The 26,000-nt window shown below is 46.6% G+C and overlaps 1 long non-coding RNA gene across 2 annotated transcripts in view; it reads right to left on the minus strand.

Moving 5' to 3' along the window:
* Window positions 1–21,336: 21,336 nt before the first annotated feature.
* The window catches only part of LOC135447668 (uncharacterized), a 107,911-nt gene continuing 103,247 nt past the window's right edge, over window positions 21,337–26,000 (minus strand). For both annotated transcript variants that reach the window (XR_010440232.1, XR_010440231.1), the window contains 2 exons: window positions 22,700–22,779; window positions 21,337–21,672 (listed from right to left, as the gene is read on the minus strand). This is a non-coding gene — a long non-coding RNA (uncharacterized LOC135447668). The remainder of the gene's footprint in view (window positions 21,673–22,699; window positions 22,780–26,000) is intronic.

The raw sequence follows: 26,000 nt of genomic DNA on the forward strand, positions 1-26,000 counted from the left end.
AAAATTGTATTTCCAGTTGAATGAGTTGAAAAGAAAAGATCCTTTCCTTTTGGTGCGATTTTGAGAGATCTGTTTGCTAAGTCTGCAGGCTTAGTGGGAGAGACAAGGAGTATTTATTTTCTGTATACGTTGGTAATTTATGAGGTTGCTATAAATGCAGAGTTTATGGAAGTAAAATCAGGCCATGAAATAAAAAGGATTTTATTCAAATATCCCAGCTTATTAATTCTTTCTAATTCTTCACAGAGGAGGAGATGAGTGAGGATGCACACACGGTTTACTGAATATTAACAGGGAGAAGATCCAGTGGAAGTAGCAAATGCAGGTATAATTTAAAAATAGAAAAAGATGAAAGATAAGTGAATTTTATTAGGGATTGAAATATAATTGAATTTTCCTTTTCCTATTTTGCCATCAAAGATGGCAGAAAGAGGTTTACCATTGTGGGAATGGTTCTTGCATTGCTAACAAAGCTGTGCAAAGTGGCTTTACCTTCCTGTGCAGCAGGGTGTGACTGAAGGGATGTAAATGCAGCTTTATCTGTGCCACAGGAAGGGGTGGAGAGGAGATTTAGAGCCTTGAGCAAGAAAGGAGATGGCACAATAACTTTCACTGAGGTTTAGTGCTCCACCAAGAGCAGAAATGGGACAAACAGGTATGAGTAGCATTGACTGTCTGTTCCACTGAGTGTCCATCATGTGCCTGGCTCTGTGATGGGTTACTGCCTGCATTCATCTCCAGAAATGGCCAGGAGGGTGAAGGGATGGGGCTGGAAGTCTGTGCTCAAACCTGGGACAGAGGGGTTTGAAGTGGCTCTGGAGTTCCCAGGGCAGGGGCACTGCACGGGGCTGGGGCTGTGATGGCAAGATGAGATAAAATGGGATGAGATGGGATAAAATGGGATGGGATGGGATGAGAGGGGCTGCACTTCACACAGTGCAGGAGTGCAGGAGCAGTGTGGCAGTCAGGGGAGCTTTGGTGTCTTTTTTTGGAAGGCTTTTGATAGTCGAGGTGGCATCTGACCTTCTGCATTTGAGATCTGATGGCTCAGGGACCTGCAGCTCTAACATTGGCCATCAGCCCCTACTTTCTTATACAGAGCCAGTGCCAGGCTCAGAAAACCTGGAAAACCTCAGAGAAAGCTGGCTGTTCTGAGAAGCAATTCCCATTGTTGCATTCACTAAAACTTCTGGGCCCCTGAGGTATACAAGGGAGTGTCTGAGTTGTAAGTATCAAAAGAAATTAATTATTCTATATTATAATTAAGTCCTTTTTAATTAGCTGAATAATTGGAATTTTTCCTGCGTTACAATGCAGGTTTTCACGTAGCCAGATAATCTGAAACTTCAGAGGGATTTACCTGAGAAATTTCTCACATCCACAATTGTCTTTTTGTGATATAAAATAGTAAATAGGGGTTCTGAGGTGGCTACAAGAAAGGCAGCTCTCTTTAAAAGAAGTCTGTCAAGCCCAACTTGTCCCTCAAAATGTATGTTTTGTAAAAGCCTTCAGAAAATGTTGGGTCGAACTGTTTTAGTGTTATTGTGAGGAAATCAATATTTCCCTGCAGCCTTTGCAGCCCCCAAATTGTAGCACGTTGTTTGTGCAGAAGCAGCTGAAAGTGAAACTGCCTAAAAATGAGAGTGAAGTAAACTGGCCTGTTTCTATAATTTACCTTAGAAATCCCCAAGGTAAACAAAACAACACACTTGAGCAGTCAGAACTGAAATATTCTCCTGATGCAAACACCTGAATTGGAGGCTGCTGGTGGCAATCTGGGAGGGATTTTTGCTTTTCTTTCAGCCTTTGTCCTTCTTCCCTCATCTTCCCCATCTCCCTGCTCCTCGTGTGCCATGCAGCAGTGCTTCCAGGCTTTGTCCTGCAGCAGGAGCCCCAGGGAGGTGGTGCAGGACCCCCATGTGCTCCAGCAGGGCAGTCAGTGAGTTGCCTGCAGTTCCACACCATGGGAGATGAGAGAACCTTTTCCCTCTGCCCTGAGCTGGCAGCAGTCAGGGCATCAGGCAGGGCAGCAGCTCCATGAGAACCTTTTCACCCTGTTCTGACCTGGCAGCATTCAGGGCTCCAGGCAGGGCAGGGCAGCAGCTCCATGAGAACCTTTTCACCCTGTCCTGACCTGGCAGCATTCAGGGCACCAGGCAGGGCAGGGCAGCAGCTCCATGAGAACCTTTCCCCAGTGCTCAGACCTGGCACAGTCGGGGCTCCAGGCAGGGCAGGGCAGCAGCTCCATGCCAGGGACGCCTTTGGGAGCCTGGCAGAGATGCAGGCAGCACTCCCAGGTGTCCCTGAGCCCTGCTGTGACCTCTCTCAGGTGACATGGGCATGGCTGAAGGGCTCTGTAGGGCTGGGATTGGGACAGGTGATGCCAGGAGGAGCAGAGTTCATTGTCCTGGATGCTGTGGCTGTAGGCTGGCGTTCGCTGCTGCTGTAACTGAGTTCAGAAAGGAGCCACGCTGATTTGGTGAGCTTGGCTGGGACCTCTGCCAACAAAATTAAAAGGGAGACTCTGGGACACACATGGCTTGCTCACAGACACGCCAGTGTGGATGCAGCAGCTTTACAATCCTGCGTGTTCACCTGTGTCAGACAGGAAAAAAAGATGAAGCCGGTTTGTTTTTGAGAACAGGAGGAGATCAGGAGAGCAAAGGACCAGGGGAAAGCAAATGCTGTGCTGACTGGCAAAGAGACTGCTCTCTTTGTGTTCTTTGTGCTTGACTGAAACGTCTTCACAGGATTTTTTTCCCTCTAATCTGGAAATAATTCTGATTTATTTTCAGCCTTCTATTAGGAGGAGTCAGGCAGCAGCGGCTGGCGGCCGCCTCGGTGTGCTTCCTTCAGGGCTGCTGCCTTCCTCACTTGGCACTGCAGTCAATTCTTGTGTTTTCAATTATATATAAAAGGCAATGATGGAGGTTTCCAGCTTTTATAGCACCACAAATCACAGGGTCCTTCTCTGTACAGCACTGCCACAGTGCAGCACGGGGCATCACAGCTTCTCTTGCAGGCCATCAGGGACCCCAGCCTGCACAGGGACACCTGGGGAGGGCAAACCTTCACTGGCAGCCACTCCTCTGCACGGTTCTCAGCCAGCAGCCCCTGGCTGACACACAGGACAGGGCAGGGTGACCCTGGGCTGTGCTGTGGAGGGGCAGGGAGATTTCTGTGTGCTCCACATGGGCACAGCACGTCTGTAAGGAGCTCCTGTGGGCAAGGAAGGGTTAAGGTGAGGACATCACTGGTGACAAGGGCCATGGCACAGAGGGTGACACTGGCTGCAGCACTTCTGGGGCTGGTTATTCTCTTGCCAGCTGTAAGTTACTGGGTAGACTTGAAGTGAGTATTCTGGGAAACTGTTGGGATCTGTTTCACAGAGTGATCCTTTCATTGTACATAATATCCTAACATCATCACCATCATTATTGAGGTGTTTGGAATGGTCCTGTGTCACCCAGAGCACACCCTGGACCCCTGTGCTCCTTTGCAGGGTAAGGGTACAGGAGAGGAGGATCCCCCATGGTAAAGAAAGCTGTTAGTTCAGAGAGACAGGGACCAGAGAGACCCTGAGAGACTCAGTTAACTGCAGCTGGCTGCCAGCGAGGGCTGGTTTTGAGCCTCAACTGGAAAAAAAAAAAAAAAAAAAAAGAAAACCAAAAAAGAAGAATCAAAAACCCCATTCCTATAAAATGGCTGATGGTGTAGGTGCTGCACTGTTGCTGGGGGATGATGATGAACTGGCATTCAGAGTTTGCTGGATGTCAGGCATCACTGGAGGAACTGGGAATGCTGCTGACATAAATTAGGGGCAGACTGGAGGACTGGAAGGATTCTCTGGAAAGAAAAGGAACTCAGAATTTCTTAGGCAAAACAATAATGGCTTCCATGGATCCGGGTGCAGAGGATGGACAAACAGACCCAAAGCTGTGGGAGAGGGAGGAGAGGGCCCTTGAGTGTCCTGCAGTCTGTGGCTGTCTGCCCACAGGAAGGCAGAGGGTATCCTGTCTGGACTGGATAAATCTTGGAAATGGCATTTGAAGTGGATGTGAAATAGGGTTTGGAGGGAGCTAGAGCCTGGGAGAAGATCTGGCTGGATGGAATATAAAATCCATTAGTGTCTTAATGCATAAATTGGCAGAAGTGTACAACAGCAATGAAAAACAAGCTCCTGGGAGCCCAAACTGTTATTAGATTCTGGTGCCTCAGTGGCTGTGGAAATTAGTATTCTGCAAGAGCCAGGGTGCCCATGAGGTGCCCCAAGAGACAGGGGTGTACAGGGCTCTCCTGTGGGGCAGGGACAGTCTCAGCTCTGCCCCACACACCCTCCAGTGCAAACTGCTTATGGACACTGTGCCTGAGGGCTTTTGTATTCAGCATCATGTACAGGATAAAAAATGGGCTTTTCAGCAGCCTGTTCCTTAAACAAAACAGGTGAGTTCAGATCTGACTAACTGTGCAAGTATAATACAGAAATAGAAAGACTCATAATTACCTTGCCTACAAAATGATGTTTTCCTGTAAAGGCTCCTGAAACAGTCAGAGGAGCTCAGGATGAGGGTCAGTTACCTTTCTGCAAGTATAAGCTTGAGCTAAGTTGGAGTATGGGAAGATTAATGCCTTTGCTTTAATAGCAGGGCTTGATCCAAGGCTGCAGAAATGCTGTGAGTACCCAGGCAGAGCCTGCTGGATCAGGGAGTGCCACTGCAGTGACCCAGGTGTGTAATTCCCCTGTGGGGCTGGCACTAAAGGGAAATAGAGATGCATCTGACTGTGGATTCCAGAGCATTAAATGCTGTAACTCTGCAAACATCACCTCTTCTTGTTAAAATGCCAGAAATTACGGCTGCAGCAGTACGAGGAGCCTAAGTGGTTTTTGGCCATAGATCCAGCAAAGGCATTTTTCTTCAGCTCTTCAGCAGAGAAATGTTGGTAAAAGTTTGGGGTTTACAGTTCGGGAGGGGAAAACAATATTTCACTTGAGTTCCTCAAGGATTTCACCAGCTCCTGTGGTCTGTCACACAACCATCACCCAGATGTGGGGAAATTAGCCTGCAGGAGCTGTGTGACCTCAGATGTGCTCACACCTGAACTGGGCAGATTCTGCAGAACAGAACAAGTGTGTCAGCAGACTGGAGGATCTGGCTGCAGTCCAGGAGGGAGGATTGAAAGTCAACAGACAAAAGGTTCAATTAGTGCAACAAGAGGTAAAATATTTAGGAGCTATACGAGGCATTGAAGGCCAGGCTCCTGATAAACAGAGTGTGGAGTTAATTCCAAAGCTGCCCAGCCCCATGCTCTGCCTGGCTGAGAGCACTGTACTGCACAGTTAATTGTATGCAGGATTTTATTCTGATGCTCACTGAAGTGAGTCATCCTCCAGCTAAGCTTTTAGAGAAGCCCAGGCAGTGGGAGCAGGGTGCAGGGCAGCAGCTCAGTCAGGCTGAAGCTGCAGAGCTGGGCTGGCTGGACCCAGGAATCACCTCATGCATGGTTTGCCTCTGTCAGCCAGGGAAACAAGTGCCAATTTGGCACAAAGAGGAGGATACCGTGTTCCAGGCTATTGTCTGTGCATCTCCAATCTTATTGACACCGCAGCTCCTTGTCAAAAGGAATGAGTATATTTAGTCTGGAAATCAGAAAAATTGGATTATCTCGTTGGAGGGCGGCCAGTGGCACAACACCCTAGTCATGCTTCCTTGAAATACAGCGTGCTCAGTGCAGCACAGGATGGGCCTGGGGAGCCCTGGGTGGGTGACAGGACAGGGACGGGGACAGGGCAGGGACAGGGACAGGACAGGGACAGGGACAGGGACAGGGAGGGCTGGAGCAGGACACAGGGCACCAGCAGCTCTGAGCTCCAGCGGTGCAGGGCACTGAGCTGAGGTGCTGCAGCGTCCTGATGGGCATGGGCTGTGCAGGTTGAATTGCCTCTGCCAGGACAGATCCCCATGCAGCAGAGATGTGCTGTACAGGTGCTGGGGCTTCTCGAGTAGCTGGCTGATAATTGCTGCCCCGAGATGTGCAGGATGTCTCTGTTTTGGCCCACACGGCTGAAGAATGAGTCAGAGCTCTTCACTTTTCGGTCTTGAGGTTGTTTATTAATTCTTATCTATAAAATTTCCTTTCTGCCCAGCCAAGGTCTGTTCAGCAGGGCAGCCACAGGCACTCTGACCATCCCTGAGGTGATGTTGATCTTTTATACTACAAACTATGTATAACATATTTACACTTAATTCCCAATAACCATCACCTATGTTAGACAGTGAGCTTCTATTCTAAATATAACATATTTACACTTAATTCCCAATACCTATCACCTATGTTAGACAGTGAGCTTCTATTCTAAATATAACATATTTACAATTAGTTTCCAATACCTATCACCTATGTTAGACAGTGAGCTTCTATTCTAAATATAACATATTTACACTTAATTCCCAATACCTTTCACCTATGTTAGACAGTGCACTTCTACTCTAAACCAATCCCAAAGTGCCAACATCACTGCAGAAAATGGAGAACAAGAAGAAGAATAAGAAAGGCTGGACACGCCCATGTTCCTCCATCTTGTCCCCATAACCTCCATACCAAAAATCCTAAAATCTACATTTTCACCCAGTGATAATTTTATTATTGTACTATTCAAAACTTCTGTGACTTTCAGGTCCTCATACAAAGCTGGTAACTTGTTCCAGGGGTCATAATCCAACCTGCAGGAGCTCTGGGCTGTGTGCCAGGGTCTCTGAGCCCCCTGGCAGCTCTGGACACCCGGAGGGATGCACTGAGCTCCACAGGGGCTGGGCAGAGCAGGGCTGGCTCAGGGTGGGCTCAGTGGGTGCAGAGCAGAGCAGGGGGCAGGGCAGGGCTCAGCTCACCTCGCTCCCTGCCAGTGGCAGCTGGCAGTGCCAGTCCCACGGGCATTGTCAGCCCTGCTCCCCACAGGCTCAGCCACCAGGAAGGATTTCGTTTTGCTGAACAAGGTTTTTGTTACAAAGCAGCGAGTGCACAGAGCAGAATGCCCACAAACCTCAGGATGTGGAGAACTCAGCTTCCAAAGGAAGCTTGGAGGAGGTTAGTGCAGGTGAGTGGCAGAAAGGAGGATGTGGTGTTCCCATCTGAGTGACTCCACATCAGCTGCAGCCAGCCGTGGTTCTGCTCCTTTGAAGGCCTTGACATGAAGTGAGATATGACTCTGAGAGAATTGGTGGTTAAAAACTTCCTTATCAGATGAATAGCAACTGAAGGGTCTCACAGATTAATGAATAAAAGGATCTGACAAACGACTGCAGGATAATCAACAAATAGCTGAGCAATTAGGGCAAAATGTTCATAGAATAGATAAAAGGCAGAAAATGGTAAATAATCAACATGAAGGATGGTGAGCAGGGGTTCAGGTAGTACATCATGGGCTCCAGCAAAGAGCACACCTGGGGCTGTGAGGGGGATGGATCTGGCACTAGCACAAATAAAGGCATTTCCATTGTTTATTAGTTCAGGTAAGTTCTGACAATGCCAGGCAGCTTCATCAATCACAGCCAGAGCTTTGGAAAGGAGAAAAACACCAAACTGAAAGGAAAGTTGTCTTGATTTTCCAGGTGACAGAAAGGAGTGAGTGTCAACCATCACCAGAGCTGGACCAGCACAGAAACGTGGATCTGCTGTGGTGGGTAAGGACAGCTCTTCCAGCTGTATTGTGCATGGGTTTTACTGGAGCTGGGCACCTGGCTGAGAGGTGTTGGGGTCTTTTTGTTCTGCCCACTGCACGCAGTGTGGTGCCTGTGTTTCACCCTGGAAGGATGCTCCCTGAGATGCCCACATTGTCTCCTCTGTGTCAGAGCACTGCCCTTTCCTGCAGCAGGGTGGTGCCCAGTGGGATAAAGGCATTTCAGCCTTGCTGCACTGGGACCTGGGGCTCTCTCCTCTCTGGGGTGCCTGATCTCTCCATCACCCACAGCTGGGTATGTTCAGGGCTGGCTCAGAGCTGCATCAGCCCCACTTTCCCATTGCCAGCCGTGCTTTGCTGTGGCTGGAAGGAGCGCACCAGCTCACCCAGCAGTTTGAAAGCCCTTATGTTTTATTTCCTTTTGCCTTCCCTCCATTTCCCAGCCCCATCCAGTTTAATTTAAAAGTACTGTGCTCCCCTTTCCTGGGAGGCCAGCGTGTGTCTAGCAGGCAGTGTAGACACAGCCATGCACTATTGTTCCTGTCAGCTCCAATCACACAGCCATCACCATCATGGCAAATCCCTTCCTCCCCTCTGCATTCCTCTGCATCCCATCCTCCCTCAGACCTCCATCCCCAGCCCCTGCAAGCAATCCAGCAGCTGGGGAGGGAGGGCTGCCTTGTTATGGTGGAGGGTCTTTTTCCTGTCAGGAACTTGTTTTTTCTGCCAGCAGCTAGGATCTCTTGAGAGAAAGCAAACTGAAAACGTCTTTGAGCAGCCTCTTCTGTTCTGCCCTCCTGGTGCCAGTTGAAAATGAGAAGAAAAAGGTGGAGGGGGGAGATTAAAAAAAAAATAAAGAAAAGAAAAAGCTCTTCAAAAAGGAAGGCTCTTCCAGAGCCCAAACAATCAATGGGACAATAGGAGAAGAGGATTGCAGCTCTGCTCCATCCCCGAGCTGGGCTCTGAAGTGGCCTGGGTGAGGAGCTGAACAGACAGAGCCTGGGCAGAGGGCAGAGCTGGAGCCAGCTGGGGCCAGCCCTGCAATCAGGCCCACGCTGAGGGCTGGGGGCTCTGCCCAGGGCTGGGGACACAGGCAGGAGTGACCCCGAGCCCCAGCTCAGTGCCCTGGGCCTGCCCCACTGCACAATTCACCCCTGCGCCTGCCCCACTGCACAATTCACTCCTGAGGGCTCTGATAAAGACACACCTGCACAGCTGCAGGTGTGACCTCTTCTGTTTGCCACCAAAAACACAGAGGGAGAGAGTCAAGGATCATTAGCTGATGAGGCAAAACTGCCTCTTGCCTTGTGCTTCTATTTTTCCTGTGAGTATCACAGAAAAATTCCAATCAGCTGCTTGGGAGGCAGAGCTTGCTTGTCATCCTTGCTGTGTCCAGGACAGCCTCTGTGGAAGGCAGAAGAGAAATTCTGTTATAATTTGGGAGCAAATTACAGCAGAGTTTCTGCAGTTTGGGCAGCTCCAGCCTGTACGCTCCCCATGCCATAGCTCCAGAGGCTGTCAGTGGCCCCAGAGAGCCTGCAGGCTCTGGGTAATGCTGCCAGCCCATCTCTGCCCAATTTTTGGTGAAGAAGAAGGATTTGCAGACACCAGGAACCAGAAGAAATCCATCCCCACCCCTCAGTGACCTCCTGAGGGTCCCTGGCTGTGCTGCACCAGCCAAGGGGCTCTGGCTTCTGGGGAAGGTCACTTGCCTCAGCAGGGAGGAGAAAAGATGGATCTGTGCCTCTGTAATTTTTTTTCTAAGCAGGTTAAAGAAAATTTGATAGAAAAAATGTATGGTTTGAAACCTAAAGAGTCAAGGGTCCATTTGGTAGATTTTCCTTTAAGTTCTGAGTTTTCTGGGGATTATTTTATTATTTTATTTGGTGGTTGGATTTTTTTTTTTTATTCTTTGCATTAGAAATCGTGTCAGTTGTCAAACAAGGCTCTAGATTGATTTGGTTTTTTTATGTCTAGCTTTCAGCATCCTCAAAGGCATCTAATTGTTCAGGACACAGTGAGTATCTGCACTTACAGAAATCAAGGCTGGAGTGGAGCTCCCCTGAAAGCCAGGCTCTGAGAAGCCAAGATTCATTTTCAGAAAGTAAGTGCTTTTCATTTTTCGGTTTCTCAAGGACTCTTTCAAGGGCCAAGCAGATGGCTGGGAGATCTGCAGAATGGAAACCTGCAGCTCTAATGGGGACACAGAAGTGTGTGTGGAGGGGGCTGTTTGTTTGGGGTTCTGTTAGCTCAATTGCCTTTTGGTTTGGCAGCAATTTGCACTGTTTATGCAGCTGGAATGCCACTGCATTTTCATGTGGACTCTCCCTTTTCGACAAAGGGCTGAGAAAATTGCCACACTAACTCTGGGAGCTCCCCAGCAGCTCTGAGGCATAACCAGCAGAGATTTCCAGCTCAGAAACAGGAGGGCAGGCAGCAGGAGAACAGCTCAGTTCCAGAACAGCTCTGGCTCCTTCTCAGGGGTTCATGGGGATGTGTGGGACACCAGGCTGGCCCCAGCTGCTCTCTGGGGCTGTGTTGGCCCTTTGGCAGTGCTGACCTGCCTGGCACAGGCTCCCTGTCCCCAGGGGTGAGGCCTGTGCCACAGGGAGGCAGTGGCAGCGCAGGTGGCCCCATGCCCCAGGGCCTGGCAGGCCTTCCACGTGTTTGTACCTCACTAAATTCAGGCTAACGTCTTATTTTCCTGTCCTCTCCACATCATTCCCGTGGTGATTCACTGGAGCCTGCCTGGACACGTTCCTGTGAGAGGAACCTGCTGAGAAACCCACTCATGTGAGGGCAGAGAGCACCAGGATTGCCCAAGGAGGCACAGGATCCGCAGACTCTGTGGGACCCTGAGAACCCACTCAGAGAGCAGGTTCTGCAGAGCTCTGGTGGAACTGCTGAGGAACCCACTTATGTGAGGGCAGAGAGCACCAGATTGCCCAAAGAGGCACAGGAATGCTTCAAGCCATGTGAAGGAACCATGAGGAACCACTCAGAGGCCAGGTTCCCTGCAGAGCTCCTGGTTGAGACTGTGAGGAACCCATGTGAGGCAGAGAGCGCCGAATTCCCAAGTGGCACAGTATCCTTGAGCTCGGTCGAGGACCACCAGAGACACCAGGATTCCCCAAAGGTGGCACAGGGATCCCTTCAGAGCTCCTGGTGTGAGGAGCCATCAGACACAGGTTCAAGGAGCCAGAATCCCGCAGAGTCCTGGTGTGAGGAACCCCATCCAGAGAGCACCAGGGTTCCCAAAGCAGGCACAGGAATCCCTGCCAAGGGCACACACAGCTCAGGAATGGAGCATTAACTCCTCTCTCCCCACCTGGGCTGAGCACACTGCCCGTGCCATAAGGAAATAGGGGAAACTGAGGCACAGCCAGGGTGGTGCCCGCCCTGGGGAGCCCCAGGTGTGATCCTGCACCCACCCAGCCCAGGTTCCACTGGAGCAGGGCACACACACCCCCTCATGTTTGCCTGTGTTTGCTGTGTGCCTGTCCCACTCCTTTTCCTCGCTAGCCTGTCACAAGCATCACTAAAATATGCTTATCTCATGTATGCAAATAGCAGGATATTTATAAGATTCTTTGAAATTTCCATAATTGTGCTGTAAAAAAAAAAAAATCTTTTTGCTTATCTCACAAAGTGTTGTAACCACAGTGTTACTTTTATTGAAATCCAAAAATCACTCGGCAAAATAAGAATAGTTAGAAAACTGTCAGGTTTTTATATTTTTGAAATAGAAGGGAAAGAAAGTGAGCAAACCAGGCTTTATTATTTTAAATTAGAAACTTTAATGCTCACCAAAAAGGATATAAACTGTAAATGTATTTTAGCAGTTCCTAGAGAAAAAAGAGAGAGGTTTTAATAATAACACTGTGTGCTCCTATATCATTTTCATTAGAAAAATCTTGGAGCACTTTCAGCTTATTAAAGAATGGAATGCCTCAGAAGGCTCTCGGGAGGCACTGGAGGAAAGTAAAGTAACAAAAATATAAATCCACATTATTCTCCATCCTGAGGTTCCCTGGAGCTGGGGACAGCAGCTGCCCCTGGCACTGTGGGGTCCCTCTGCTCATTCTGGGGGTGAGTGAGCCAAAATATTGAAGGATTTTCCCAAATCTCCTGTCCTGACCCATGGGGACACAGCAGGAGCTCTGCAGGGAACCCTGTGCCTCCTTTGGGAATTCTGGTGCTCTCTGGGGTGGGTTCCTCACCATGTTCCTCATGCCAGGAGCTCCACAGGGATTCCTGTGCCTCCGTTGGGAATTCTGGCACTCTCTGGCCTCACATGAGTGGGTTCCTCACCATGTTCTTCACAGGAACGTGTCCAGGCAGGCTCCAGTGAATCACCCTGGGAATGATGTGGAGAGGACAGAAAAAACAAGATATTAGCCTAAATTTAGCAAGAGTGGTAAAATGCTCACTGGAACAACAAAAAGAGGAAGAGAGGCTGTAAAGGTAGGGGGTATTCCCTGGTCTGATGAGGAAAATAATATTAAAAAGTCCCCAGTGTTTAATTTCAGGAAATCCAATAGCCCAGGCGAGTGCCCAGAAGAGGAACAGCGTGTTAACATATCTTAGATAAACAGGAGCCAAGTTGTTTCCCTGACAGGAACACGAGAGAGCCCATCAGTGCAGTGGGGGAGAATAATAAATTAAAAACCAGATGGTTCAAAGATGTGATTGCGTCTTCAGCTTCAGCAGGAAGAGAGAAGGGGAATACATATGGATTGCAGGCAGGCCAGGAACACAAAAGCCTGGAAAAAACACAAGAACAGGAGAGGCAGGCTCATCAGAATGAAATTAATTAAAAGAGCAGGACCTCAAGTTATTTTAGGTCCCAGTGGTAGAAACACCAGAATTCCAAGCTCCATTCTTCATTTGTACACAAAGTTTCCTGTTTCATCCCTGCTCAAAAAAGGACCTCTTCCTTTCTGAGCTAGATAGTGAGTCGAGGCAGATGGGAATTATTCTGAGCTTGGAGAAAACAAAGAAGCACAAATTAATGGCTTACTGGCAGAAAGGCAGTTTGAAGCGCTTTGCCAGAGCACATTTTATTCCTACCCTTATCCTACATAGATATTTTTTCCTTTAATTCTGCTCAGCACAGAAATGCATGACTAAGCAGAGATCCATATCTGCATCGTGCATAGGCTGGAGGGGGCACTAAACCAGGCAAAAATCAGACAAAAGGAGTGGGGGAGAGTCTGCAGTGCCTGTGCAGTGACTTAACAACTTGCTGCGTGTCGTTCAGCGCACAGAAAATAGAACAAAATAGAACAACCCCCTCCTGGCAGCTTGAACTCTCCCATCCCATCCTTTCTGTGTGGGTTTCTGTGCATCTGCCTGCATTCTGTCACTCATACATGGACATATGTACAGTCACAGCCATCCCTGGTGCTCCACAGGCGCTGGTTGGAGAGGAGGAGCCCTGGTGGCCATGGGCACCTTGGCCAGAACCCCACTTTGCCATCAGAGGAGGTTGTGCCTTTGGCTTGAGAAGGGGCAGGGTTTCACCCAGCCTCCCCTGCAGCAGCAAAGCTCCAAATCTGCAGCAGCAAAGCTCCAAATCTGCAGCAGGGCTCTCCCTGCCCGGGATTACGCTCAGCCGTTTCTGGGACAAGCCTGGAAATGGTTTAACTGTGCAAATTTATCATGCATAAACAATTTAGGTTATGATACCGATAATATTTCAGTCTTAATTTGGCAAAATGATGGAGGCAGAAACTCAAACTGCACTTGTGTTTGAACAGTGTTGATTCTTCCGTAACTATTAACTTGCAAGACCTCAATTTGATATCCCCTGGGAACAGATTCCCTCTGTGCTGAGGGTGTTGGAAGCAGGAGATCAGGAGGTGGAGGTTCAGCTCTTGTTATGAGATTTTCAGCTGCTTTCTTAACTTCCTGTCACTCCTTTCCCCTGGTGTAAAATTAGGATAATGACATTTCTTCATATGACAGCAGCTTAAAGCTGAAATGCTCAGGTGGAAGGTGTTCTACACTTCAGAGATTATTGTTTATTACCACCACTGCTATTACTGATATTTCTGAGAGTTTCACTCTCACGTATGCAATGAGGGCAAAATATTATGAACATTTTTCCTGATTTTGAACTTAAAACCAATTTTGTTGTGAATTAATTCCTTTGAATAGAATTATTCCTGAACTACATCAACTGGGGACCAGCTGCTGACCCCAAGTGTTTAAGAACTCCAGATAATCACTGATGAAAGGAGACAAAAATACATTTTATCTAAGAAGTATCTAATGTTGTGATAGAAACTGAAATTAAAGTATAATCCAGAGAGAGAGGGAGAGGGAGAGTGTTCTTTAATTAAAATCAGCTACCTCAAAAGATGGATTTTCTCAGGAGTGAAATTTGCACTGTGCTGAAGGCTTTCCACTTAAATCCTTCATGATGCAAGGAAAAAGAATTCTCAGGGAGTAATATTGGCATTAGCAGATAGCCACATTTCACAATAAGGGAAAATCTGCAGAGAAAAAGATGTATGGCCAATAGAATGGAAAGATGCACAAACCAGGGAACTCCCTGAAACACAAACACACGATTGTTCAGCAGCAAATGAATAGTTTGGCAGAGAAAGGGACACCAGATAGAGGCTTGAGGATAGAGGAAGGAAAATAAACCCAGAATCAGCAGAGACCAGTGAAAACAATGGGCACTTTGTGCCAGGAGATATGTTAAAAATACTGAAAGAGGGTTTTAGATAACGTATTCAGGAGGATCCATGGGCCTCCCAGCAGCCCCTGGCAGCTCCTGGTCCTGGGCAAGCACAGGTGGGGTCAGGGCATGGGGATGGGCAAGGGGATGGTGTGGAGGCAATGGGGACAGGGGGAGCAGTGTGGAACCAGGTAGAAGCAGCAGGTGGGAGCCAGCATCCCCTGGGGCTGGGCAGCACTGCCTTCCCCATTGCAGAGCTGCTGCTGCTGCTGGTGATGATGATGATGATGGTGATGGTGATGATGGTGATGATGATGGTGATGGTGGCAGCTGTGCTGAGGGGAGCACTCCCAGTGCTGCTCATTGGGAATGCTCTCCCTTCCCAGGCTGGCTGCCATCCCAGCTGGTTCCCTGAGCACAGAGGAGGCTCCTGGCCAGGCAGAGTGCTGGGCAGCTCTGGAGCTGTGGCAGGATTACCTTGCAGAGACTCCTTTCACCAGCATTTATTGCATTGAGTGGAACTGTGGCAGGATTACCTTGCCAAAACTCCCTTTCCCCAGCATTTATTGCATTGTGTGCAGCAGAGAGGGTTCCAGCAGCTGCTTCAGCTGCTCTCCTCACATGCAAACCTCTCCTGCAGCAATCTTGTCTAACAGCCAGGTGGGCTCTGTGAGAAGTGGTTCTGCTGTGGTGAGGAAAATATCTCTTTTATTTTTAATCTTATTTTTTCCTTCCTTAAAAAAAATAATTTCAGGGCTAAAGTGGAGGAGCTGCTGCAGAGGTGTCCCACTCTGGGAACGGGGCAGGTGTGGGCAGCAGCAGAGCTCCCTCCCTGTGCTCACCTCATTGCCAGGGACAGGACACAGAGCTCCAGTGCCTGTAAATGCCTCACAGCTCCGCTCTGTGTGATGCAAATGGCTTTGCAGAAAGAGCCTATGCCCAAATTGTTAGTCTAATATTGGCCAGGATATTGCAGCCAGGCAGGATGGGATATGTAGCAGGGGACATTTTAATGTGTCAGATTAAAACACCTCTGCAAATCTTGGCTGAGTTCAGGCTCCCAAAGAGCTGCTGTGGATTCAGGACAGATTTCAGTTCAAGCAGAAGGGCTGGCTAATCATTAAAATACATCATACAGGTAATCTGGCTCGCACTCCAAGACCTTTAGAGGTATTTTAACACCCACAGCACTCCAAGTGCTAAAACAGCTTGACCAAATTTGGCATTCAGCATCTCCTGAAAGGAAAACAGAACTCAGAGCAGCAGAAGAGCGAGGCCCTTTCAGTGATGTGACTTACAGGGGAAATCAGAGGCTGCTCCTGAGCTGAGCCCCACGTCCCAGAGCTCCCAGCACCCCTGTGAGCACGGATGAGCAGGGCTGGTGTCCGTGGGACAGGGGACAGAGGAGCTGGAGCCAGCCCTGGTGGGGCGTGCTGGCGAGCAGCGCTCACATATTAACAGATTTCCACTCAAACTGGCAAATAGGGATGTCTATGCTCGAGATGCTGTGTGAAAGCCAAGGCAACAAAAGTCAAAATGTGCATGCGAGAATATGTGGCACACACAGTATATGTCACAATGTTTACCATCACTTCAAAACATGCACCCGCCCACAGCTCTTCACTAGCAGCGTCCTGGAACTTCTCCAATTGGGATTTGCTATATGAAGCAAAAGTCAATTAAAATCAGCCATTATTGTACAGATCATGAGATCCATAGTAGGAGATCCCATACTTGTCCCAGATGCTCATTAATAGCAGTGTGTTGTAAACAATCCAGGACAATTGCTTGGGGTTTGTAGACTTTTCTGATGGCTGTGTTTGCTCAGTTAACATGCAACATTTTTAAATGGGTTGGATTAAAATTTTTAGCAAATATCAAATTCCCCAGAAACACAGATCTGTTGCGTTCTGGAACTGTTTCAAATGTAGGTCAGAGTCAGCGAGGATGCTTAGCTAGTGAAAACAGAGACAGGGGGAGGAAGATTTGGGGAAGGGAAATTCTGCCTGCCCAGCTTGCAGAGGAGCCCAGCTCGCCCACCTTCCCTCCCAGAGCTGCTGAGCTGTGTGACTCATCCCTGCATCACTCCAGTGCCACAGCTCCCCTTGGGAAGGCAGCACCTGCTCAGCCTGGGGTCCCTCCCTGCTCCCCTCAGTGCCTCCAGGAGCTGCTCCATGCAGGTAAGGAAATGTGATTTTCCAGGGAGGCAAAACTGTGCAGCCCCTGTGCAGGAGCTGGTGTGACTGTGCAGATCCAAGCCCATGACTGTTTGTGAATATTTACTGGCCTGATTCAGTGAAACCCATGCAAGAATGGCCTGGAGCTGAGATATTTTTGGGTTAAGTGGAAGCTTCCAGTCCTTCAGATAGAGCCAAACACCAGCACCATCTCCAGCTCCCAGGTGAGGCCAGGCCAGAATTACAGGTGAACCTGACCCTTGAGTCCTGCTCAGAAACAAAACCCTGGCAGGGCTTTTTTGGTCAAATAAATCATCAGCTCAATATGAAACAAACTTCTTTGTTTTGGAAAAAGATTGCCCCACCCCTACACACACACACAGATGCACACACTAATTTTTAGGGATGACTTCTAAACAAAAAGTCTGTAATTAGTACATTTTTGTTTGCAATTAACAGGGATAAGTTGTTTGCTTTAGTGCCAATATCAGTAACAATGAAAGTTTTCTTTTGTTTTCAACTCTTTTGCTACCTCTTTATGTTTAGTTTCAAGGTGAGATCAGTGTCTGGAAACATGATGTAATTTATGCTTTATCATTTTATGAACTTCAGCAAATCTACCCCTGATAATGTATTATAATTATGCTGGTAATCAGAACTGGATTTGGAAATGCAGGAAGCCTGGTGCCAACTGCCACTGTGTGTCTGACCAGATCACAAAAGGAAAACAACAGTTACTGGCATTTATTGCCAGGGGAGCTTCAACTCAGATCTGCAGACAGATAAGGACTGCAAAAATGAAATGGCTGTTCATTTCTTATGTATACCTAATTTCTGTGGGTTTTCAGACTGGCATCCTCGTCTCTGTCATGCTTGTTCCCATTTTCCCCTCAGTTTTCCTTTAAGAGAAGCTTCCTTGCTCCAAAGCCAAATGCAATGTTCCCTGCTGTGATGGATTCCTTCTTTTTCCTTCCTAATTGGAGCCATTTCATCAGATCGAATTTTGACAAAGATAGTAATTGTCATCCAATTTTAAGGCAATGACAAGATCAATATGAATTCTCAGATGACAAGTATTATTACTGGGTGAGCACAAAGAAACAAAGAAAATGAAAAATCCATGTTCTAGGGATCAAAACAGGGAGAGGCACATGCTTGCCTTGATCCACGTGTGTGTGAATCCTGCTTCAACAATAGAGGCAGTGCCTGTGCAGGGATGGGGTAGAACAGATGGCCTTTGCCAGGCAAATAGTGCAGGGAAACGAGCACCCAGTGCTTTAGTACATTGCAGTTTGGGTAATGTGGGACTCAATTAACTTGCCACCAAACAGGCTTGCAGGGAAAATTACCCACAGCCCCATCTCAGAGAATTCTGCTCCTCCCCAACATTTTGTGCTCCTTCTGTTCCCCAAATGCCAGGAGTAAGTGCCCAAGAAAACCCTGCTTCTTTAGGGTAAATATATCCCAACTGTATTTATGTAGGCAGAAGTACTTGATTATTTTTATAACATTGTTTAAATGAGATGATCTGATTAGTTAATGGCCCAAAGAGTTCAGGCAGAGTTCAGACAGGGATCTAAAACATGCAGCAGCATCTTCAGACGTTTTCCACACCACGCTGGTTTGGGAGGGACTCTGCCATGTATGAGGAACTTGCCAGGTGCTGTCAGGTTGTTTTAGCAGGTTCACCCTGCAACAAGACATTTCTTCAAGGCATTTGACCCTCAGAGCTCAGCTCCTGTTCTGGATGTGCTGCTCAGAGTGCATCCACTGCACACGCCTGTCTGGCCATTAAACCAGAGCTCCTCCTTTCCCACCCCACAGTGTTAAATCCAAGGAATTAGAGCTGGGTTTCTTTTTTTTTTTTTTCATTATTTATATTCAAAATACATTTTAACAGAGGAAAGGCAAAATAACCCATGGTTGTCGTGCTAATTGGCAGCTGCTCTGGGTAACAGCCGTGACAAGTTTCAGCTCTGGCCACTCCAAGGCAGCCAAGTCATTAAGGGTTTCCAGGCAGAGAATTGGGTTATGAAACCCAGCACTCACTGCTGCTGCCCCTGCACTGCTGAGCACGTTCCCAGCCACCCCAGTGCAGGTTCAGCGGGATTATCATCCGTGGAGCAAGGCCTCAGCCAAGCGCCGAAAAGATGTTTGTTAGCCTCCAAAATATAAATAAAATATTTACAAAGAGAATAATTGACTTTTGATGTTTACTTCAGGCTATGGTTAAGCAGGCAGTGTCTGTACTGAGCAATGCAGTGACCACCTGCCACAAATGCTGTGATATTTGACAGATCCCTTTCTGCCAAGAACTATAATTCCTATTTAAATCTAAATAGAGGAGCCATGAATGCAGATTTCTCATCACAAAGACACTGATGTTAATCCCCAGTACAGAAAAATAAGAAAAGCCAGAACGTTTTATTGGATTTTATATGGAAGATAATTAAACAGTATTTCTTCTTTACTTGGTATACAGCATCCCATCAACCTTCCTGCTGAAATTTGTTTATAAAGAAAGCCAGAAAGTTTTATTACATTTTTATGTAAAAGAAAATTAGCATTTTGTATATTTGAACTTACATTAGAATAACAAAAAGTTAGTAAACAAAAAATGACCAAAGAATGATGAAAATAAACAGAAAAAAAAGGTAAGGAAAGCAAAGCACTGTTCTCATACACACAATTTCATATTCCAAGCATGCAGACCAAATAAATGTTTGTGTGCATATGTATGTATTGTATAAATTCATGTAGCAAGCAGTTCTGAAGCCTGAGCTGATGGAAGTTGGGAAATGCAGGGATTGGATGTGCTTGCACACCCCTCATTTGCCCTTTCTGCCTGTGGACACAGAACGTATGCTGGGGTTTTTCCCACACACACCCCCACAGAAAATGGTGCAGTGTAGGCAGAAATTGGCTGTGAGAATGATGTAATCTCTGAGAGCTGCCTTGCAGGAGCCGTTTCTGCTCTGCCCACCAGGCAGTTTGGTATTTTGGATGTACCCAAGGAAGTTCTGGTGCCTGTTCCCCAGCAGGTGGGTGCTGCCAGTCTGGGCTGTGCAAACGGGGCTGGGGTGCATTTAAGGAGCTCATTAACGCAGGGGAGGGGGCAGCTGTATCCAGGGCTGCATCCCTGGCATTTAAAAATGCTTCCCTTCAGCCCCTGCTGCCATTTACTGCATTATGTGATGCTGTGGATTTTCCAAACAAAAGATGTTTATGAGGAGAGTATATTTTAAGATCCCTTTCATGACTGCACAGACCCCTCTCCAAGCAGATGGCCTGACAGTTGCAAGGAAACTATTCATAAGCCAGAAGTAGCGTTTAAAATTCTTTTTTTTTAAAAAAAAAAGACAGTTTGTTCTCCATGTACATTTTAAGCAGGTACTAATTCTGTCTGTGGCAGCACCTTCCCAGCCCAGCAGCACCACAGCTCCCTCCTGGCTGCTCGCAGGCACTGAAATTCCAATTCCACTCACTGCTAACTTGGAGTAACACTGGAGGTACAACAGTTTCCCTTGTGTACCCAAAACAGGAGGGACCCACTGAGAAAATGTTTCTTGTGAATGTGTAGAAACAAGAATTTTCTAAAGACATGAATCTATTTAATTCCATTTTCATTCTCAGCCTTGACTGCTACCTAGATGTTGTTAACAGTCTTTTGGGAGAATAACCATAACTAAACCTGAGCCACTTCAGCATTCCCAAGCTGATGTATTTGGGAGGAATCTGAAGCAATGGCTTCACACAGCTGCATTTGCTGACCCTTTTAATTGCCTGCCACAGAACCTCCAGCTCGAAGGAAACCAGCCCTTCCCTATCATGCACTTGATAAATAAATAATGCCATCCCTCTGGAGACAAGAATTCCATCTCCAGCACAAGGACAGGGACTGAGTGTCCTTCCACTTTGGGGAGATGGTTTGTTTTTGCTTTTCCTTCACCTCGGGAGCTGAGGCTTGTTATTTGTCACATCAAACACATTTAGAAGTATTTCTGAAAAATTTGCCTAATATCCTGCAGCAATGAGTTGCAGGGTTGATTATACACTGCACGAATGTTTTCAGCATTTTCCCTTCACCTTTCCATGCATATTTGTGCTTCAGAGAAAGCAGAATAAATAGCCCCTTCTCTCTGCTTCTGTTATATCATCTTTTACTCTTGTGTTTTGTAAACTAAACAATGCTAGTCTTTTTAATCACTTTTTAGATGGAAGCCTCTTTCCTCATGTGTTTAATCATTTTTGCCGCACTTTCCTGCTGCAGAAGTACATACATGTGGGCATAGGCACCCTGGAGCAATCAAAAAGTCTGCCAAGAACAGGTTCCAAGGCTTCACAGAGGTTTGCTATTTGCTCCCAAAACAATTCCTGTTCATCTCACTCTGAATTCTCTTTTGGAAAGAGGGTCTGGGGGGCTGTGCAGGGGCTGAGCTGTGTGTGCAGGTGTGCAGGGGAAAGGAGGAGCAGGACAAAAGCCAAAAGGGGCTGGAGCATGGCAGGAATGGTTGGTGCTGGGTGAGGATGAGTGTGACCGTGTTCACAGGGCTCTGAGGATGAGGGAAGAGACGAGGATCTGACTCCATGTTTCAGAAGGCTGATTTATTATTTTATGATATATATTATATTAAAACTATACTAAAAGAATAGAAGAAAGGATTTCATCACAAGGCTGGCTAAGAATACAATAGAAAAGAATGAATAACAAAGGCTTGTGGCTGGGACAGAGAGTCTGAGCCAGCTGACTGTGATTGGCCATTAATTACAAACAACCACATGAGACCAATCCCAGATGCACCTGTTGCATTCCACAGCAGCAGATAACCATTGTTTGCATTTTGTTCCTGAGGCCTCCCAGCTTCTCAGGAGGAAAAAACCCTAAGGAAAGGATTTTCCATGAAAGACGTCTGTGGCAGATGATCCTTCCCAAGGCACACCCTTCATCCAGGTAGTTTGTGGAGGATGCTGTCCCACGTTCCTGGGGCTCTCGTCCCCTCCAGGCTGTCACAGCAGTGCCCAGCTCTGAGAGCAGCTCTGGTGCTGCTGCTCTGCTCTGCCCAAAGGAGAAGGGGAAGGAGGAGTAAGAACCTGGTGAAGGTGATGCCTAAAGAGGCTCCCTGGAACAGAGGCTGACAGAGTGAAAGAATAAAGCAGAGATTTATTAAAAGGCCTTCAGAGGATGCACCCTGGGGAGTACAAGAGCCCAGCGAGGGCTACACCCAGGATGGACTCCTTGAGTTTTCACACTTTTATAAGTTCTGGTACATTTCCCCTATTTGGGTTCATTGTCCAATCCCAGCTCCAGGCTGTGCAGTCCCACCCTCCCAGGTTGCTCCCTCCATTCCCTTTTGCACTTTTGGGGCTGAAGCTGCAGTGCTGTCCTTGGTTCTGGGCTGGACAGGGATTGTTGTGTGTGCCTGAGCTGAGGGAGAGCTGCTGGCACTGTGTGTGGGGTTATAAACCAGTGCAGAGGCTGGGATGTGGGAAAGCTCAGAGTGAAGGCATCAAAGTCTCCAGGAGGAATTTCCTCTCCAGCTGGGACCAGGGTCCCCATGGAGGGGCAGTCAAGGCCCTTCTCCTCTGGCAGCCTTTGGTTCTCTGCCCTGCAGAAGCTTTTTGCTTGTTCCTTTCTGGATGCAGAATCTCTGTGTATTTTCCTGGGGGAAAGCAGCACACCCTTCAAGGGGGCTGGACTGGCTCTACATGGGTTATTTGAAGACCAAGGCCAATTCCATTTTGCATAGGATTCCCCCAGTCTAATTTCAGCCCTCCAACTTTCCTTCCATTCCTAAAATCCAACTGAATATATCTTGTCCTTGCAAAGGTTTTTGCTAATCCTGTTTTTAGTTTTAAATGCTATGTAAACATTTCCATTGTGGATTAATGTGCTGTTTCAAAGCAGGGCAGATTTTAAGATTGCCATTAATTCAGAGAAAGAGACTTCTGTTACTATTACAGTTCTTTTGGAAACTTAATTTCATTCAATGTCCCTTTGAAGGCTTTGCACCAGAGTGTTAAATGAATGCTATCAAAAGCCATATTAAAGAGGATTGTATGTAGTTGACCAGGGTTCATGCTAGGGCCTAGTTTTAGACAATATCTTACATTGAAAATATGGTTCTTCAATTATACCTTCTATTGCAGAAATGAAATTACCTTGAACGCTTGGGTGTAGTAGGCTTATTTCTCAGAATACAATAGAAAATGGTCAAATTCTTCCTCGCAGTAAAACATATCTGATTAAAAATGAAAGAGAGAGAAAAATGTGAAAAGCAAAATCAGACATAAGAACCCTGGGATCAGTGAAAAGACAGCTTGGACAAAGGCTCTGCATTTGAGTAGCCCAAATAATTCCAGGATTGTCTGAATGCTTCAAGCAGAAGTGTCTAAAGTGCCTCGTGTTCTGCCAGCTGATTCAGGATGCTGCAAAGGGGGATCAGGGGGCCAGAGTGAATATGCAGAAGCTTTTAAATACATTCCCATTATTCACAGTAATCAAAGTAACTTGCAAATACATCTTCTTAGCAAAACTTAACATCTTTGAGATCACAATCGTAAAAAATAATTGATACAATTAGAGGTATGGAGCTACATTTGGTGTAACTGCAGCTATTCACATTTATTATGTTTCTAAGTGTTTTCTTGTCTGCTTTCCCAACTCATAATGTACATCTGATTTATTTGGGGAATTATAGTGATTGCAGTCCTTCCCTGGTTTTGTTTTGGGTTTTTTTTGTTCTGATTTTTTGTTTGTTTGGTTTGGCTTTTTGCGGGTTTTTTTGGTTTTGTTTTTGTTTTGGGGGGTTTTTTTGGTTTTTTTGGGGGGGGTTGGAGGGTTTTTTGGGTTTTTTTGGGGGGTTTTTTGGGTTTTTTCTTTTAGTTTTTTGGTTTTGGGGTTTGCTTTTTGGGGGGTTGTAGGTCTTTTTGTGAGTTTTTTGGGTTTTTTTGGTTTTGGGTTTTTTTCATTTTTTGGGGGGGTTGGAGGGCTTTTTTGTGGTTTTTTTTTGTTGTTGTTGGTTTTTGGGTTTTGGTTTGGGGTTTTTTTTTGTTTGTTTGTTTTTTGGGGGGGTTGGGGGGGTTTTTTGTGATTTTTTTTTGTTGTTGTTTTTTTGTTTTGGGGGTTTTTGTTGTTTTTGGGGGGATGGAGAGGTTTTTTTGTGGGTTTTTTTTGTTTGTTTTTGGTTTGGGGGATTTTTTTTTGTGTTTTGGGGGGTTTGGAGGGGTTTTTTGTGATTTTTTTGGTTGGGTTTTTTTGTTTGGTTTTTTTTTTTTTTTTTTTTGTTTGTTTTGGTTTGGTTTTTTTTGTTTGGTTTTTTTTGTTTTGTTTTTTTTGGGTTTTTTTTTTTTTTTTTTTTTTGTTGTTGTTTTTTGATTTTTGTTTTTTTTCTGCAGTGTTTCAGGTGCGTTTCCAGCGTGCAGAGGCACACAGCAGCTCTGGCCAGGCTGCTCTGGCAGGCAGTGCTGGCCCCTTGGCTTGGCTCTGGCTGCAAACACACACACACAGGGCCTGCTGTGCATCTCCCACCTGCCTGCCTGCCTAATTCCAGGATTACAGCTCAGGGACAGGAAAGGATGATGGGCATGGGAGAGGATCTCATGTCCTTACATCCGCAGGGAGCCCCGTGCCGCTGTCCTGCTGGCATGAGCCGTGTAAGCCTCTCACTCATCATCACCTTGGGAAGGGTGATTTGCTCAGCCTCGGGTGCTTCGCTCAGGTTTTGATGTGCTGGCTGAGAGAACTCCGTGGCTGCCTCTGTGTATGGGAATTAATTGTGGATCTGGGCTGTACAAAGCAATCTTGTGGGCTCCTGCTTCGTTAGTGATGGGATCCGCTGGCCACTGCACTGCTGAGTGCCTCAATTCACACTGCAGACAGCATTGCTGGAAGCAGCAGACATCTGGGTGCAATTTGGGGTGTTTCACCAATTGGGTGGAATTTGGGATGTTTCACCATTTGTGTGGAATTTATGTGGAATTTGGGGTGTTTCACCAGTTGGGTGGAATTTGGGATGTTTCACCAATTCTGTGGAATTTGGGATGTTTCACCAATTGTGTGGAATTTGGGATGTTTCACCATTTGTGTGGAATTTATGTGGAATTTGGGATGTTTCACCAGTTGGGTGGAATTTGGGATGTTTCACCAATTGTGTGGAATTTGGGATGTTTCACCATTTGTGTGGAATTTATGTGGAATTTGGGGTGTTTCACCAGTTGGGTGGAATTTGAGATGTTTCACCAATCACGTGGAATTTGGGATGTTCCACCATTTGTGTGGAATTTGTGTGGAATTTGGGATGTTTCACCAACTCTTCTCATTTAATTCCTAGCATCCTCCTCTCATCAGGAGGGCAGCTTGTGGTGAGAGGCCCGAGCACAGGGTAAGTGTTGTTCTCCCTGCTGGAAAGGTGTCCTATGGAAAAGATTCCACTGATTTTCTTTCCCAGAGAAAGCAGGTTAGTGTGCAGGGTCTGGCCTGTGGGCATGGACAGGCACCTTGAGGCTCCTGCTGGTTTAAGGACAGAGTAAAATGTCCCAACAGCTACAGATGAACAGCAGAACACAAGGGTGAAGTGGTTATTTTCTTCTCTTAACCAGTCTCTTCTTATTTGTAAACTAATTAAATTTATTCTTTGGCAATTTGATACCCCGAGCCACCACCTGCAGGAACCTTATTGTTTGGTAAAAAGGAATCATTTTTGTTTTCCATAAGAGACCTGGAGAGGACAAAGAAGCATTTCTATATTGTATGCATTGGCAAGAAGGATTAGACAGGCTGTAATCTTGGTCAGTCTGACTTCTACAATTATGGAAAATTACAAAGATTGATGTTAGTTGCAATTTATCTTATTCACAAACTGGTACAGGATGAATCTTCTCTTTTGAAATACATATTTCACTAAAACTAGAGTACATATGAAGTGAATTCTTTTTCTTTCTTTTCCCCATCAGATTGATAATAGTCTGTGTAGGAAAGAGCTGAAAAACACAAAAAGAAAAAGTTGGAGCTATTTGAATTGTCATGGCAATATCCTGGATTTTTCAAGAAGTTTGGTTCTGTTTAGCTAGTCACTTTAATTTTCCTTCACTAACTTGTCTCCATTCTCTGCCACAATGATAATTCTTTATATGACTGTCAGCCCTTTGCATTGTGACAGCTTAAATTAATGTTTTGATATTTCTCTCTTTGTAAGAATACAACAAAGAAGACAACTGCCAAGGATAGGACAGAAACTATATGAATGTAAAACAGACACTGCGCACCAATAAAGCCAGAAGGAATAATTTTCATGTTATTGCCTTGTTAATCAGCTTCTGCAACAACTCATCCTGGAGTCTTTGGGTTCTCTGGGCCAGCGTGGCCCTGGTGCTTCATCTGGATGGTGGGAACTTCTTAGGGGGACCTTGGGCATTTCTGGGGGTGCTGCAGCCCCTTGGGCTGGGCAGGTCCAACAGCTCA

The sequence above is a fragment of the Zonotrichia leucophrys genome, chromosome 4A (assembly GCF_028769735.1).
Source record: "Zonotrichia leucophrys gambelii isolate GWCS_2022_RI chromosome 4A, RI_Zleu_2.0, whole genome shotgun sequence".
NCBI lineage: Eukaryota > Metazoa > Chordata > Aves > Passeriformes > Passerellidae > Zonotrichia > Zonotrichia leucophrys.